This window comes from Anas acuta, chromosome 2, assembly GCF_963932015.1.
Source record: "Anas acuta chromosome 2, bAnaAcu1.1, whole genome shotgun sequence".
Lineage (NCBI taxonomy): Eukaryota > Metazoa > Chordata > Aves > Anseriformes > Anatidae > Anas > Anas acuta.
In genome coordinates, this window is record NC_088980.1 from 127,340,007 (window position 1) to 127,353,873 (window position 13,867).

Consider the following 13,867-nt stretch of genomic DNA (forward strand, 5'->3'; position numbering starts at 1 on the left):
ATTGGTCTATTATCGCTGTTAATTTTAGATTTAACACCTAAACAAAATCCGTGGGACCAATGAGGATATGTAGGTATTTTCTTAATAACATACCTAGAAGAACACAATCTAACTGAAATCTTTTTTTTTTTTTTTTTTTTTTTTCTCTTTAAGAGCCCTGAAAGGTGTAGTCTGGCTTATTAGATAGTGCATACAGAAGGTGACAAGTAGATGAATGAGGGATTACAATCTTTTGTGATTTTTTCATTGAGCACATCTTGATGTAGCTTGCAAATTCATGCTGAAGGGTTGTACCTAACCCTGGAACTTTTCTCAAACATGGTGGAATTCCTTCAGTCATGGAATCATACAATAGCTTGTGTTGGAGGGGATTTTAAAGATCATCTAGTTCCAACCCACTTGCCATGGGCAGGGACACTTCCCACTAGATCAGGTTGCTTAAAGCCCCATCCAACCTGGCCTTGAACACATGAATACTGGGGCATCCACCAGTTCTCTGGCAGCTTGTTCCAGAGCCTAATCTTCCACAACAAAGCAAAAGAGAAAAAAAGATTAAATGAGTACTATTTAAATCCATTTTCTTTATTTGTCATTTTGCTGACTCAAACAGGAGGTAGCCCTTTTCCAGTGATCGTTCGTTCAAGAAAGTGTTTGCTGTCTCCCAACTTTAAAAATGAATTTTTTTGAGATTTTTTTCTAAAATGAAATGATTTTTCAGCCAGTGCTCAGACATTGTGTGAAATGCCGACCCTGTATAAAACAACATGAGAGCAGATCTCTTCCATTATTACAGTTTACAAATGCAATCATAACTTTAATTTTGTACCACTAGTAACTGAAGGGCAAAGAGATTTTTTTTTTGTGCACTTCCACATATTTGAGATGTCCAACTGCTTGATAATAATGCTATTGTCAAAGTGAAATTCCTAGTCTGCATGATATTTTTTTTATTATTATTTTTGCTATGATACCTTTGCCATAAATACAACATGAAATATTTTATAGAAAATAGGCAAGATACAAAATTCAAGGTTTGAACTAGGAGTGTTTTCAAGTTTCTGCTAGCAGCTGCCATTCTCATCATGAGGTCATTAATCCAGCTGAATGGGGTGTCAGTCCGCTATATTATCACTTGTATACCTTTACAAATAGATCCCTTGATAGCAGAGCTGGGTTCTTAAGCTCAGTGGAAACATGTTTCTGCGGTCTTATAAAAACACAGAAGTAGAATTTTGTAACATCTGTTAGATCATCCCACCCTGTCCTTGATAAGCTTCTTCCACATTATTTATTTGATGCAATGATTAGAGATAGTTAAATTATCAGATTTTCTCTATAACTCAGCAATCAGATTGTTTCCAGATTAATCATTGTATCTTCAGTTGACCATTACTTCATTTAATTATGAATAAATCACTGATTTTTTTTTCCATATGTTCAGAAATTGGTACAACTGAAAAACTAAAATAAAAGTCAGGCTTATCATAAATTATCATTAATTAAAGTTTTGAAAGCCATTAAATGATTATTTTTACTACTTGCGGGTTTTTTAAAAAACTTTTATAAAACAATGTACGTGGAATTAAAGTATCAATGTCTTTTTTTGTGTTTTTGAAATACATATCCATTTGTTTACTGCATACTCACATACCTGTATATGTCTGTCATTCAGACTTTTTATCAACCTGACAAATGCAAGAGCAGAAAAAGAAAAAAATCCAGGTACGAACTTCAGGCAGGCAAGTAGACTGTTTTATATTACAGTTATATATGGAAGTGTGACATTTTACAAAAGAAAATGTAAAAGATATCAAGTTCTTCTAAATGTATCTTTATAGTTTAAAAGCCCATTTGTTTTCTGCTGTTGTAGTTTAAATTCAAAGGAGTAATTGTTCAAAGAAAGCATTAGGTTAATTTGTTCAATTCTATGTCAATGTAAATACTAAATAAAATAGTAGCTGAAGGAGTCTGCCCATCTTTCTCTCTCTATTTTTTTTCTGATTGTTTTCTGTAATATCTCACCTTTACAGGTGAGATATATAGGTGAGATAATATAATAGCTATAATTTAGTTATATATATATTATATACATTGTTATATATATGTTATATATAAACTAAATTATTCTTAAATATAGCTATATAATAATCAACTCTCATTTATTACATAACATATTATATTTTTATTGCATATCATATATTTACTATGATATGTTTATTAATTATTATTTATAACTATCATTATCTAACTAACTAACTATATATATATAACTCTATTATAATTAAAATAACAATGTCAATAACAATGTCAGCTCCTGCTTTGGGCCCAACTTGGCCTTTATAAACTATCTTAACTTTTGGAATTTGCCATTCTGATTAAAATTAGCTATTAATTTTTAAAAAGATATTTTTTCCTTCTTTTTTCTAAGCAGTTTTCCTTTTGCTCATATAGATGACCTAAAAGAGATGTTAAGTGTTTATTATGCATATATGAAAAAGAAGCGATCTTCATTCTCACAGAAAACTTCCTTGTAAGCATCTGAAAAAAAATATCAAGAATTTTAATAGATGAAGTATATGCCTTAGTCTGTTGCATATAGTTCTATCCATACTCATACATTGCAGACGTAGTTTAATCACCCATAAGAAATTACTAGCTTCTCTGTTCGTGAAGCATGACATTTCAATTGCACAGCCAATAAAAGAATTACATGAAGAGGGCTGAAATGATTTACTGTATGGAAAGCCACAAGACCAAGGTTACCATGGTGAACTACCTTTCTGTGCATACAAGGTCAAGTGAGAGTGACCTGTCAGTGGACAACCTTCAGTGCTAACATAGTAATATATTGCACCAACAACGATTTGTTGATTTGCTTCTTAAATAATTATAAACATTTTAATATTTGGTATTTTTCATGGCTGAATTTTTAAAATGGAGATAACAATGAATACGGAAATCTTCATTTTATGCTTCAGTAATATTTTAATAGCATTAGACGAACATCTGTGTTTAGGAAATTTTATGAATCATAGTTGTTTACAGTAACATTTCTTAGGTTATGTTCAGAGGTTAAAAAAAGCTTACCAAGGGTTTTCACATATTTAATCTAGTGTGTATAAGATTCCAGTTGATGCTTTTCATATTTTCTGACTCTGCATTATTGTATATTGCAGAATTCTTTCAGTTCCAATGGGGATGAAGATAGGGAAGCAGGGAACATTGCAAATAGACTGTGTACAAATAGTGTCAAAGAAAACATACAATTATAATTCAAATGCTCAGAAAGAAGTCTGAAAACCAGGGAGTTCATCTAATGGTTCTCTGAAAAATATTTTGTTGATGCATAAAATGAGAACTATACTAATAAATGTCTCTTGAATTACATATGCTGTAAGAAAATGAAACCCTTTGGGTTATGAATCTTGGATTTAAAGAGGCAGTCATCAAATATTTAAGATGAAAATGCAGTAACACATGCTAGCTGTCATGTGTAAGTTTGGTGAATGTTATGACAAGGTTTTTAAAACATTCATAGTCAGAGTATTTTTATAAAAATGTTCATTAATTCAAACAGACATTCATATCTGGCAACCTACATTACAATTGAGATTTTTAGATGCATGAGAAATCTTTGTAAAGCCAAGAAAATATGGGTGAAATATATAGCAATCATGTTTAAATTATACATTATAAGGCATACCTATCGGTATGTTGTCATATTATGCATTAAATTTAGTGCATAAATCAGGTTGTTATAATTCTGATGTCGCCAAAAGGCACAAAATATGACAAACAGGACTAGGCATGTAGATATTATCATACTCAATAATTCAATGAGCATTTGTTTTATGTAAATTAACTTCTATTATTAAAAATTACACTCATTTATTACACTACTTCTATGTGGTAATTAAAAAAAAATCCTTTTCCTGGAGAATCGTTACAAAATGTGAATAATGCATCTGTTTAATATCTTTATAAACAAGATCTTACCATCAGATTAGTTCTGGAAATGAAAGTGTTATTGATTTCAATAATAATTTCATAATACTGTTACATTGCAGTGTTGAAGTTGCTAATCCCGTTTATGTGGAGAACTATGCATTTAAAGCAGTGCTTGAACTCTCACATACAGCACATAAAAAATATTAATTTGATACAGGCTGCTATTGTTGAATCTGCAGAAAATGTACCTTTCAAAATATTGAGGATAAAACCCAGATACTTTTAATTGTATCTTTTAGCATAACAAACATGTCTGTCTATTAAAAGCGTTGTGATAGACTGGTTTCTCGCAATACATTCAAGCATGTTGGATGGTAGTGTACCAAAATTTTGATATGATTTCATAGCAACCTGAGGGAAGTTTAGAGCTATGTCTATTTTCTTATTATATATATATATATATAAAAGTGAACTTCTTGGGAATAAAAAAAAATATTTTTGTCTGCTTTTAATTCCAAAACATTACGGTACATTGTTTTTCCTTTTCCTTTTCCTTTTCCTTTTCCTTTTTCCTTTTTCCTTTTATTTTTTTTTCTTTTTCTCTTTTTCATTTTTAATTTTCCTTTTCTCTCTCTCTCTCTTTTTTTTTTTTTATTCTCACTAGTAGGTTTAGATTTAAGACATTTGTTTACTCATCTTGCAAGAGCAACAAAAGACAGAAGTGAATATATGTTTGTGGGGAAACATTCAAGGCAAGACCTACATCATGCTAAGGAAATTTTTCAGAGCCAAAAATATATGTCTAACATTGCTTCTATGATTCTATGATTTTAATTGAGTTAGTGAGACAAATCATGTGAAACCTGTGGGCATCCTGATAAGACACAGCACAGAGGGAAGGTGAAATTCTTGAACCTAACTTTCTTCCACCCTTCATCACTATATCTTGGCAGGAAATAAAAGAGTTTATTTTCTGTTCTTTATTAAAAGTTGACAAATAAGTACTTCAAGGTACCAAGCTTAGCTGAAGTTGAATATGCTGCTGTGAATGGTGATCCCAACTGAGCATCATTTCAGAGAACTTCTATTTGGTTAATTGTTAGTGTCACACTGCTAGAACCATCACTTAGCTCTGTAAAGTGGCAGAAATCAAAGGCCTTGTTGCTGCACATAGAGAAGCAGCAAACGATGCTGAAGATTTTCCAGCTCCCCTGGAACGAAATGGGAACAAGCACTGAAAGACATGGAACATGTCCTCATGTTTCTCTTCCATTTGCTTTCAGGACATAACATACAGAGTTATAGTACTTTTTAAGGAAGAGTCCATTACACAGACAATTGTACACAGTCCATATCATATTACTGGGACTATTAGACTACCTAATGACTGACAAACAATATTAGGTTTTGAGTTGTGCACAGTGTCTCAGAAGGTGGAAACTAAAAATACACAGACTAAGAAATGCCAATTTTTTCATCTATCTTGTGGCCATTGGCAACTGATTAAATAAATGTAGTTATATTCTATGACCAGTAAGGCATAAGCTAGACGACATTAGTATTATATCTACAATGGGAATGAATGTGTGAAATATGGAAGTCCCAGTGGTATTCATAAATCCATATGTCATTTCAGTTATTTATCCAAGATTGAATTAAGGACAAATTTTTAATATTTTTTTAAAAAGAAAAAATTTTGAAGAGAAAATAAAAAAATCACTGGATAAAATAAGCCCAGTAAAGCAGACTTTGGGAACCTCCAGAAATTTAACATTTAAATGTTAACATCTAAATGTTTTAATGTGTTGGGATATTACGTTTTTTTCATTTTTGTCTCAATTTTCAGGCTCTTTTTCTTACTGAAGGTATTAGACATTTACACTGGCTATTTCAGGCATTTGTGTAGATTCTATAAATCTTCTGGAGATCTTCTTTCTTCATGCAGTGTCTATGAGGACTTTTTCCTGTCTTTTTTTCTTTGAACAGCATTGTCCCAAGGTTTATAGTTTTCCATCTACTTGACACAAGACTAAGGGAAAGAAAACGAACAAACAAACAAAAAGATGGTTTTCTAATCATTGTGGACTAGAAGAATAAAACATTATTTTAATTCTTTCTGATTTTTTTTTTCAGATATCAACTTTCCAAAATATATGCATTAAATGAAGAGTAAAATTTTACTGTACTTTGTTAATGAGATTTTTAATTTTGATGGAATATAATACGAATAGAACATCAAAAGTCATTAAGCAGTCTTCTTTTCTTCTTTATACTGCAGCTACTTAAGTAAGCAATTTAGGTATTTTTATTAAACTGAAAGGCAGTGACACAAAGTAGATAAGATGTGATTTTATTTTCATTTTTATTATTTATTAATTATTTATTTATTGTTACTGAATTGTTTAGAAGAATATAGAAAGGTGAATGGAAAAGGTATATTATTTTCACACCAAAAAGTAATTGTCAACTTACTTTCTGTGATATGCGTTACAGATTATTACCTATAGAGACTGTTTTGAAATTTGGAAGCAGTCCAAAATACAAAGGATAATATTCAAATCTATGTCTGTTTTCCTAAGAGAGATTCTTAACCACTACATATCTGTGAGGCTATTCAAATACACATTACTCTTCTTTTCCATAGGAGAATTCTTCAGGCAATATTTTTCTGAAAGGACCACAGTTTTTGCATCCTCCTTTTCTAGTGTTTCTTTGGCTTGGCTTCCCATGAAAAAGTATGAAAACAACATGACTTTAGTTCTGTTGTTTTGATTTTCTTTATATTTTTTTAATTGTTTATTTCACAATTTGACTGCCAGTGTATTTACTGGTAGAAGCTGTGATGGTTTTATCTACCAAAATAACTTTTGTTTATTGCTTTTATTCAATTAATAATAACATCTAGGTAGTAATGGTATATGCATCATGTAAATTACTAACTACATATGAAAGGATTTTTCTCAGTAAGACTCTTTTTGATAATGTAATTACATTTAATACTTAAGTACATACAAAGTCTATGCTGGTGGAAAAGGAAAAAAAAATCATAGCAACAGGCTGTAAACTTTGTTCAGCAGGAGAAACTAAAATCACAAATCAAAACAAACACATGTAGAATGACAGAATCATAGAATGGTTTGGATTGGAAGGAACCTTAAAGATCACCTAATTCCAACCCCATGCCATGGGAAAGGACACCTTCCACCAGACCAGGTTGCTCAAAGCCCCATCCAACCTGGTCTTGGACATTTCCAGGGATGAAGTGTCCACAGCTTCTCTGGGCAACCTATGCCAGTGTCTCACCACTTTCAGAACAAATAATTTATTTCTTATATCTAATCTAAATCTCCCTTCTTTTGGTTTAAAGCCACCACTCCTTGTCCTATCACTACACCCCCTGATAAAGAGTTCCTCCCCAGCTTTCCTGTAGGCCCCCTTTAGGTACTCTCCAGATCCTTCTCTTCTCCAAGCTGAACAACTCCTACTCCCTCAGGCTGTCTTCATAGGAGAGGTTCTCCAGGTCCTTGATCACTTTTGTGGCTCTCCTTTGGACTTGTTATAATACTTCCATGTCCTTCTTGTGTTGGCAGCATCAGAGCTGAACACAAAACTCCAGGTGCAGTCTCACAAGAGCAGAATAGAGTAGGAGAATCACCTCCTTCATCCTGCTGGCCATGCCTCTTTTGATGCAGCCCAGGTTATGGTTGGCTTTCTGGGCTGCAAGAGCACATTAGTGGCTCATGTTGAGATTCTCATCAACCAGCACTCCCAATTCTTTCTCCTCAGAGCTGCTCTCAACCCATTCTCCACCTACCTTGTATTTGTGCTTGGTATTGCCCCTACCTAAGTGCAGGACCTTTCACTTGGCCTTGTTGAACCTCATGAGGTTTGCACAGGCCCACCTCTCAAGCCTGTCCATGTTCCTTTGGATGACATTCTTTCCCTCCAGCCTGTTGACTACAGCACACTGATTGGTGTTATTGAAAAACTTGCTGAGGATGCACTCAATTCCACTGTTCACATCATCAGCAAAGATGATATACAGTACTGGTACAAATACCAACTCCTGGGGAACACTGCTCCACAGTGATCTCTACTAGGACAAAACTGCAAATTTTTGAGCGCTACCATCCAGTCAGTTCCTTACCCATTGAGTAGTTAATTCATCCATCATATCCATGTCTCTCCAATTTAGAGGCAGGGATATCATGGGGGACAGTGTCAAATCCCTTGCACAAGTCCAAGTAGATTATGTCAGTTGCTCTTCCCCTATCCACCTATGCTGCAGCCCCATAATAGAAGGTAATCAGATTTGTCAGTCACAATCTGTCCTTAGTGAAGCCACCAATCACCTCCTTCTTTTCCATGTGCCTTAGCACAGTTTCCAGGAGGATCTGCTCCATGATCTTGCCAGGCACAGAGGTGAGACTGACTGGCCTGTAGTTGCCTGGGTCTTCCTTTTTTCTCTTTTTAAAAATGGGGGTTATCTTTCCACTCTTCTTGTCAGTGAGAACTTCAAAGGACTGCCACAACTTCTCAGATATGATGGACAGTGGCTTAGCAACTACATCCACCAGTTCCCTCATAACTTGTGGATGTATCTCACCAGATCCCATGGGCTTGTGCACCTTCAGTTTCCTTAGATGGTCTCAAACCTGATCTTCTCCTACACTGGGTGGTTCATCATTCTTCCAGTCCCTGCCTTCATCATCTGGGGCCCGGGCTATGTGGCTAGAGCTCTTGTCTGACTGAGGCAAAATAATCATTATGTACCTCAGCCCTCTCAATATCCTGGATGACCAGGTCTCCTGTTTCCTTTTGGAGAGGGTCCACAGATTTCCTAGTCTTCCTTTTACCACAAATGTACCTATAGAAGCCTTTCTTGTTGCCCTTGATGTCCCTGGCCAAATTTAATTCTAAAAGGATCTTGGCTTTCCTGACCTGATCCCCAGCTGCTCAGACAGTGTCTCCCAGGCTATCCATCCTTATTTCACAGAATCACAGAATTGTAGGGATTGGAAGGGACCTCGAGAGATCATTGGGTCTAACACCCCTGCCAAAGCTGGTTCCTCAGAGCAGTCTGCCCAGGTAGGCATCCAGACAGGCCTTGAATATCTCCAGAGAAGGAGACTCCACAACCTCCCTGGGCAGCCTGTTTCAGTGCTCCGTCACCCTCACTGTGAAGAAGTTCTTCTGCATGTCAGTGCAGAACTTCCTGTGCTCTATCTTGTGGCCATTGCCCCTTGTCCTGTCCACACAAACCACTGAAAAGAGGTTGGCCAAATCCCTCTGTCTCCCACACCTCAGGTATTTATACACATTGATGAGATCCCCTCTCAGTCTTCTTTTCTCGAGGCTGAACAGATCCAGGTCTCTCAGCCTTTCCTCATAGGGAAGATTCTCCAGGCTCTGTATCACCTTTGTGGCCCTCCACTGGACTCTTTCCATGAGATCTGTGTCTTTTTTGTACCGGGGAACCCAGAACTGGAAACAGTACACCAGGTATGGCCTGAGGGCAGAGTAGAGGGGGAGGGTCACCTCCCTTGACCTGCTGGCCACACTCCTTTTAATGCACGCCAGGATCCCATTGGCCCTCTTGGCCACCAGGGCACACTGCTGGCTCATGGTCAACCTGTTGTCCACCAGGACCCCCAGGTCCTTCTCCTCAGAGCTCCTCTCCAGCAGGTCGTCCCACAGCCTATACTGATACATGCAGTTGTTCCTTCCCAAGTGCAGGACTCTACACTTGCTCTTATTAAACTTGGTCTTATTATTGGTTTCTTCCTACCCATCTCTCCAGCCTGTCCAGGTCTCGCTGAATGGCAGCACAGCCTTCTGGCGTGTCAGCTACTCCTCCCAGCTTTGTCAGCATAGCTGCTGAGAGTGGACACTATTCCCTCATCCAGGTTGTTGATGAAGATGTTGAACAAGACCAGACCCAGCACCAACCCCTGGGGAACACCGCTAGTTTCTACTCTGTGTAAGCCTTCTTTTTCTGCTTAAGTTTGGTCAGGAACTCCTCGTTTATCCATGCAGGTCTCCTAGCATTTTTGCTTGACTTCCACTTTGTTGGGATGCATCTCTCCTGAGCTTGGAGGTGATCCTTGAATATTAACCAGTGTTCTTGGGAGCCTCTTCCCTCCAGGGCTTTGTCCATGGCAAATGTAAAAACTTAAGAATAGCATTGTAAAATGTAAAAACAAGAATAGCATTCCAATTTGGAAATAAATTTTTGCTTCTGAGCTTTGGGCAGTTTTATAACTCTAGAATTCATACCTGTGGGTAGAGATGGAAGGAAGAGAAAGGAGAGTCCTTGTACACTAAGGATCATGTGCAACCTATTACATGTACTAAAGGTATGGGAGATCTCCTGTCACAAGAAAAAAAGCTACTGTTTCAGTTATATGTGCAGCACTGAACATAGGAAGAAGATGGTTGCAGACATTTAATAGCAATGAGTAAGTAAAGTAAAAAGACATCCACTATATCTAGGGGAAGACTAAACTTGAATATATTCAAATACTCAAAATGTTTTCACAAGATATTATGTAAAATATGTGGGAAGTGTTAATTTTCTGAAGGCGTTCTCTCTCATAATCTTTCTCTTCTGTATTTAGTGATCTATATGTACTTTTTTATTTTCTGATTGTAGTTTTTTGCTTGGTTGGTTTGTTTTTGTCTATTTATTTATTGCTACAGAGCTACTGAATTGTTACTGCTAGTTCCTATAACAGTATTTCTTCACACAGAGATCAAAGATTCAGCAAGACTCCTGAATAAGTATTTTCAGATAGGTCTTTATGCACTAAAGTGTGTTTAGTAAGTAGATGTTGCATTCTATACCAGTGTCTAATGCTTACCATAAAGGTCTTTAATTGTTATTGTCATTGTTATATTCAATAGGAGGAGAACACCTTTTAAAAGAAAAAGAGAGAGAAAGAGAGAGAGAGAGAAAGAGGGAGAGAGAGAGAATGGTCCAGATGGAGTTTCTTATTTTGAATTCTCTTCCTTGAAAAACTGCAGGTGCATGTTCATAATTTGACAGTGCTGCATTATGAATTAGCTAGTGAAAGCTATTGTACAGTGAGTACTGCAGTCATCTCATTGACCTCTTCGAAGTCCAAGCGTATAATCTCTGTGACACCAACACTGTTGCTAGACTCAGATTTAAGCATTGCAGCCAAATGAGTTTTTGAAAGAGTTATATTTACAAGTACAGAATGAAATGAACAATTAATTTTGCAAAAAGTAATTTTATAAATAGCACGTGTTTTGTAATTCTAAAAGCTATAAAGAAGGTAATAGAGCAGCACTGGTTCTTTTTATTTATTTAATTTGGTTCTATGTGGACAAAAGCTTATTTTAGATATTAATGAATTAATAGTACATTCATATGGACCTATGATGCAATGTAAAAAGCATAAGAAATTAAGCCTCTGAAATAGTTTCAATAGAAAAAGCTTGATTATAAGTAAAATAAGAGTAATCTGTGACAATCTATGCAATTAGTTATTTTAAATTCATATATTATTTGAAGAGTTTGGTGGAGCAAGTGTTCCTTACATTGAGAAGAAAAATATTTACAAACTCAGGGTCTATCCAAACATAGATTTTGAGTTTTTAATGATGACTCATATACATTGACAGTAGAAAATATTTTGCCAATACAAATTTCCTGCATAAATGAAATATCCTGTATCCTTCCACCTGTCTTCTATTAACACAACATGCTCTTGTGACTTAATAGTAGTAATATAATGTAAAAGGTCTTTCTGCTTAAGTTCCTGGCTAAAGGAGCTGAATCATGTAATGAATAAATTTCATAAAAGTGCCTGATTCCACTTAGAGAATTCTGTGTGGTCATTTCTTTTTCTTTGCTGAGACAAAGAGAGCCTCTCATCAAAATAAAAGCATCATTTGGATTATAAAATTTAGAGAAATGCAAACTTCAGATTGAAGCAGTTCAAAGCATTTAGTAAGAGAATAAGATTGTAAAATAACAGCATGGAAGGGGTTTGTCTGTCAAGTATGTATGTAAAGAAGAGATGAGGAGAAAGGAAAAAAAAATAACCTAATGAAAATGAAGCTAACCTAATGAAAACAAAGCTTCGCATACAACCTTATATGGTTGAAACATACTATATTGCTACTCATGTACCTTTTCCAGTGCCACTTTCTATCTACTTTGTGTCCCTTCCTTGTCCAACTTTTCCATACCCTTTCTCCTTAATGTCATTATTCCTTAGGTTTATCCTACTGAATTGCTGCTTTTATATGTCTCTTGCTGAGTCTGTGAGTGCCAGGTGTTTTTATAGCTTCATCTTCCACCTCGTGTTTTATTAGTACTTATTTTATACCTCAGGTGACCTGGCTTTTCATCACATTTTTTCCACACCGAATGCTTTGGTTGCCCTTAGTGCTAACCTTTATATTCACTGTCTATTCACATTCACAACTCTTGCTTGTATTCGTTCATAAATAACAGGGAGGAAAAACTGTCAGTGAAAAGTTCATCAAAAGCAAAGATCAAAATCCTTGGATATACAGTGGAACTGAATTTTTAAAGGTGTTGCTTATTTATGTACTTATGCATTTAGTCAGTTTCATCACTGTTCAGTTTTAGGTCTGTTAAACTGTGGGCTTTTTCCATGTTTGTGGACTAGAAAATAAATAAATAAATAAAATTAGTTTTTATAGAATCATAGAATGGATCAGGTTGGAAGGGACCTTAAAAATCATCTAACTCCAACCCCCCTGGCACCAACAGGGATACTACCCACTAGATCAGGTAGATCAGGCCAAGGCCTCATCCAGCCTGGCCTTAAACAATTCCAGTGATGGGGCATCCACAACTTCTCTTGGCAACTTCTTCCAGTACCTCATTACCCTTACAATTAAGAATTTCCTCCTAAAGTCTAGTATAAATCTATCCTCTTTTAGTCTAGGGTCAATCCCCCTTGTCTTATCATTATCTACCTGAGTAAAAAGTCCTTCTCCATCCCCTCTAAGTATTGAAAAGTCACGATGAGGTCTCCCAGGAGCCTTCTCTTAACCAGGATGAACATCCCCAGCTTTCTCAGCCTTTCCTCATAGGAGAGGTGCTTCAGCCTTCTGATCATCTTTGTAGCCCTCCTTTGGACTCACTGTAACAGGTCCACATCTTTCTTGTGCTGGGGACCCTAAACCTGGACCCAGTGCTCCAGATGGGGTCTAACAAGGGCAGAGAAGATGTGGACAATCACCTCGCTCAACCTGCTGGCCACTCCTTTGTTGATGTAGCCCAGGATGCAGTTGGTCTTCTGGGCTGCGAGTGTGTACTGCTGTCTCAAGTCAAGCCTTTTGTCCACCAGAACCCCCAAGTCCTTCTCTGCAGGGCTGCTCTGAATGAGTTCTTTTCCCAGTCTGTACTCCTGTCTGTAATTGCCCCGACCCAGGTGCAGCACCTTGCTCTTGAACCAGTTCACATGGTCCCAGCCTATCCAGGAAACTTTGAATGGTATCTCTTCCTTCTTTGTTATCAACTACACCACTCAGCTTGGTGTCATCTGCAAACTTGCTGAGGGTGCAGTTGATCCTACTGTCTATGTTAATGATAAAAATATTGTGCCCTGGCAGCCAGGAAGGCCAACCATATCCTGAGGTGCATCAAGCATGGTATTGCTAGTTGGTTGAGGGAGGTGATTGTCCCACTCTGTGCTGCTGCAGCCTTACCTTGAGTACCATGTGCAGTTCTGGGCACCACAGTACAAAAAGGGCATTAAACTGTTGGAGAGTGTCCAGAGGAGGGTGACGAAGGTGGTGAAGGGCCTAGAGGGGAAGACGTGTGAGGAGCGGCTGAGGTCACTGGGCCTGTTCAGCCTGGAGAAGAGGAGGCTGAGGGGGGACCTCATTGCAGCCCACAACTTCCTTGCGAGGGGGA

At 36.7% G+C, this 13,867-nt stretch overlaps 1 long non-coding RNA gene across 1 annotated transcript in view; it reads left to right on the forward strand.

Annotated features, from left to right (window-relative positions):
- The first annotated feature begins 1,670 nt into the window (after positions 1–1,670).
- Positions 1,671–13,867, forward strand: part of LOC137851216 (uncharacterized) — a 44,026-nt gene continuing 31,829 nt past the window's right edge. The window contains exon 1 of the long non-coding RNA XR_011093076.1: positions 1,671–1,722. This is a non-coding gene — a long non-coding RNA (uncharacterized lncRNA). The remainder of the gene's footprint in view (positions 1,723–13,867) is intronic.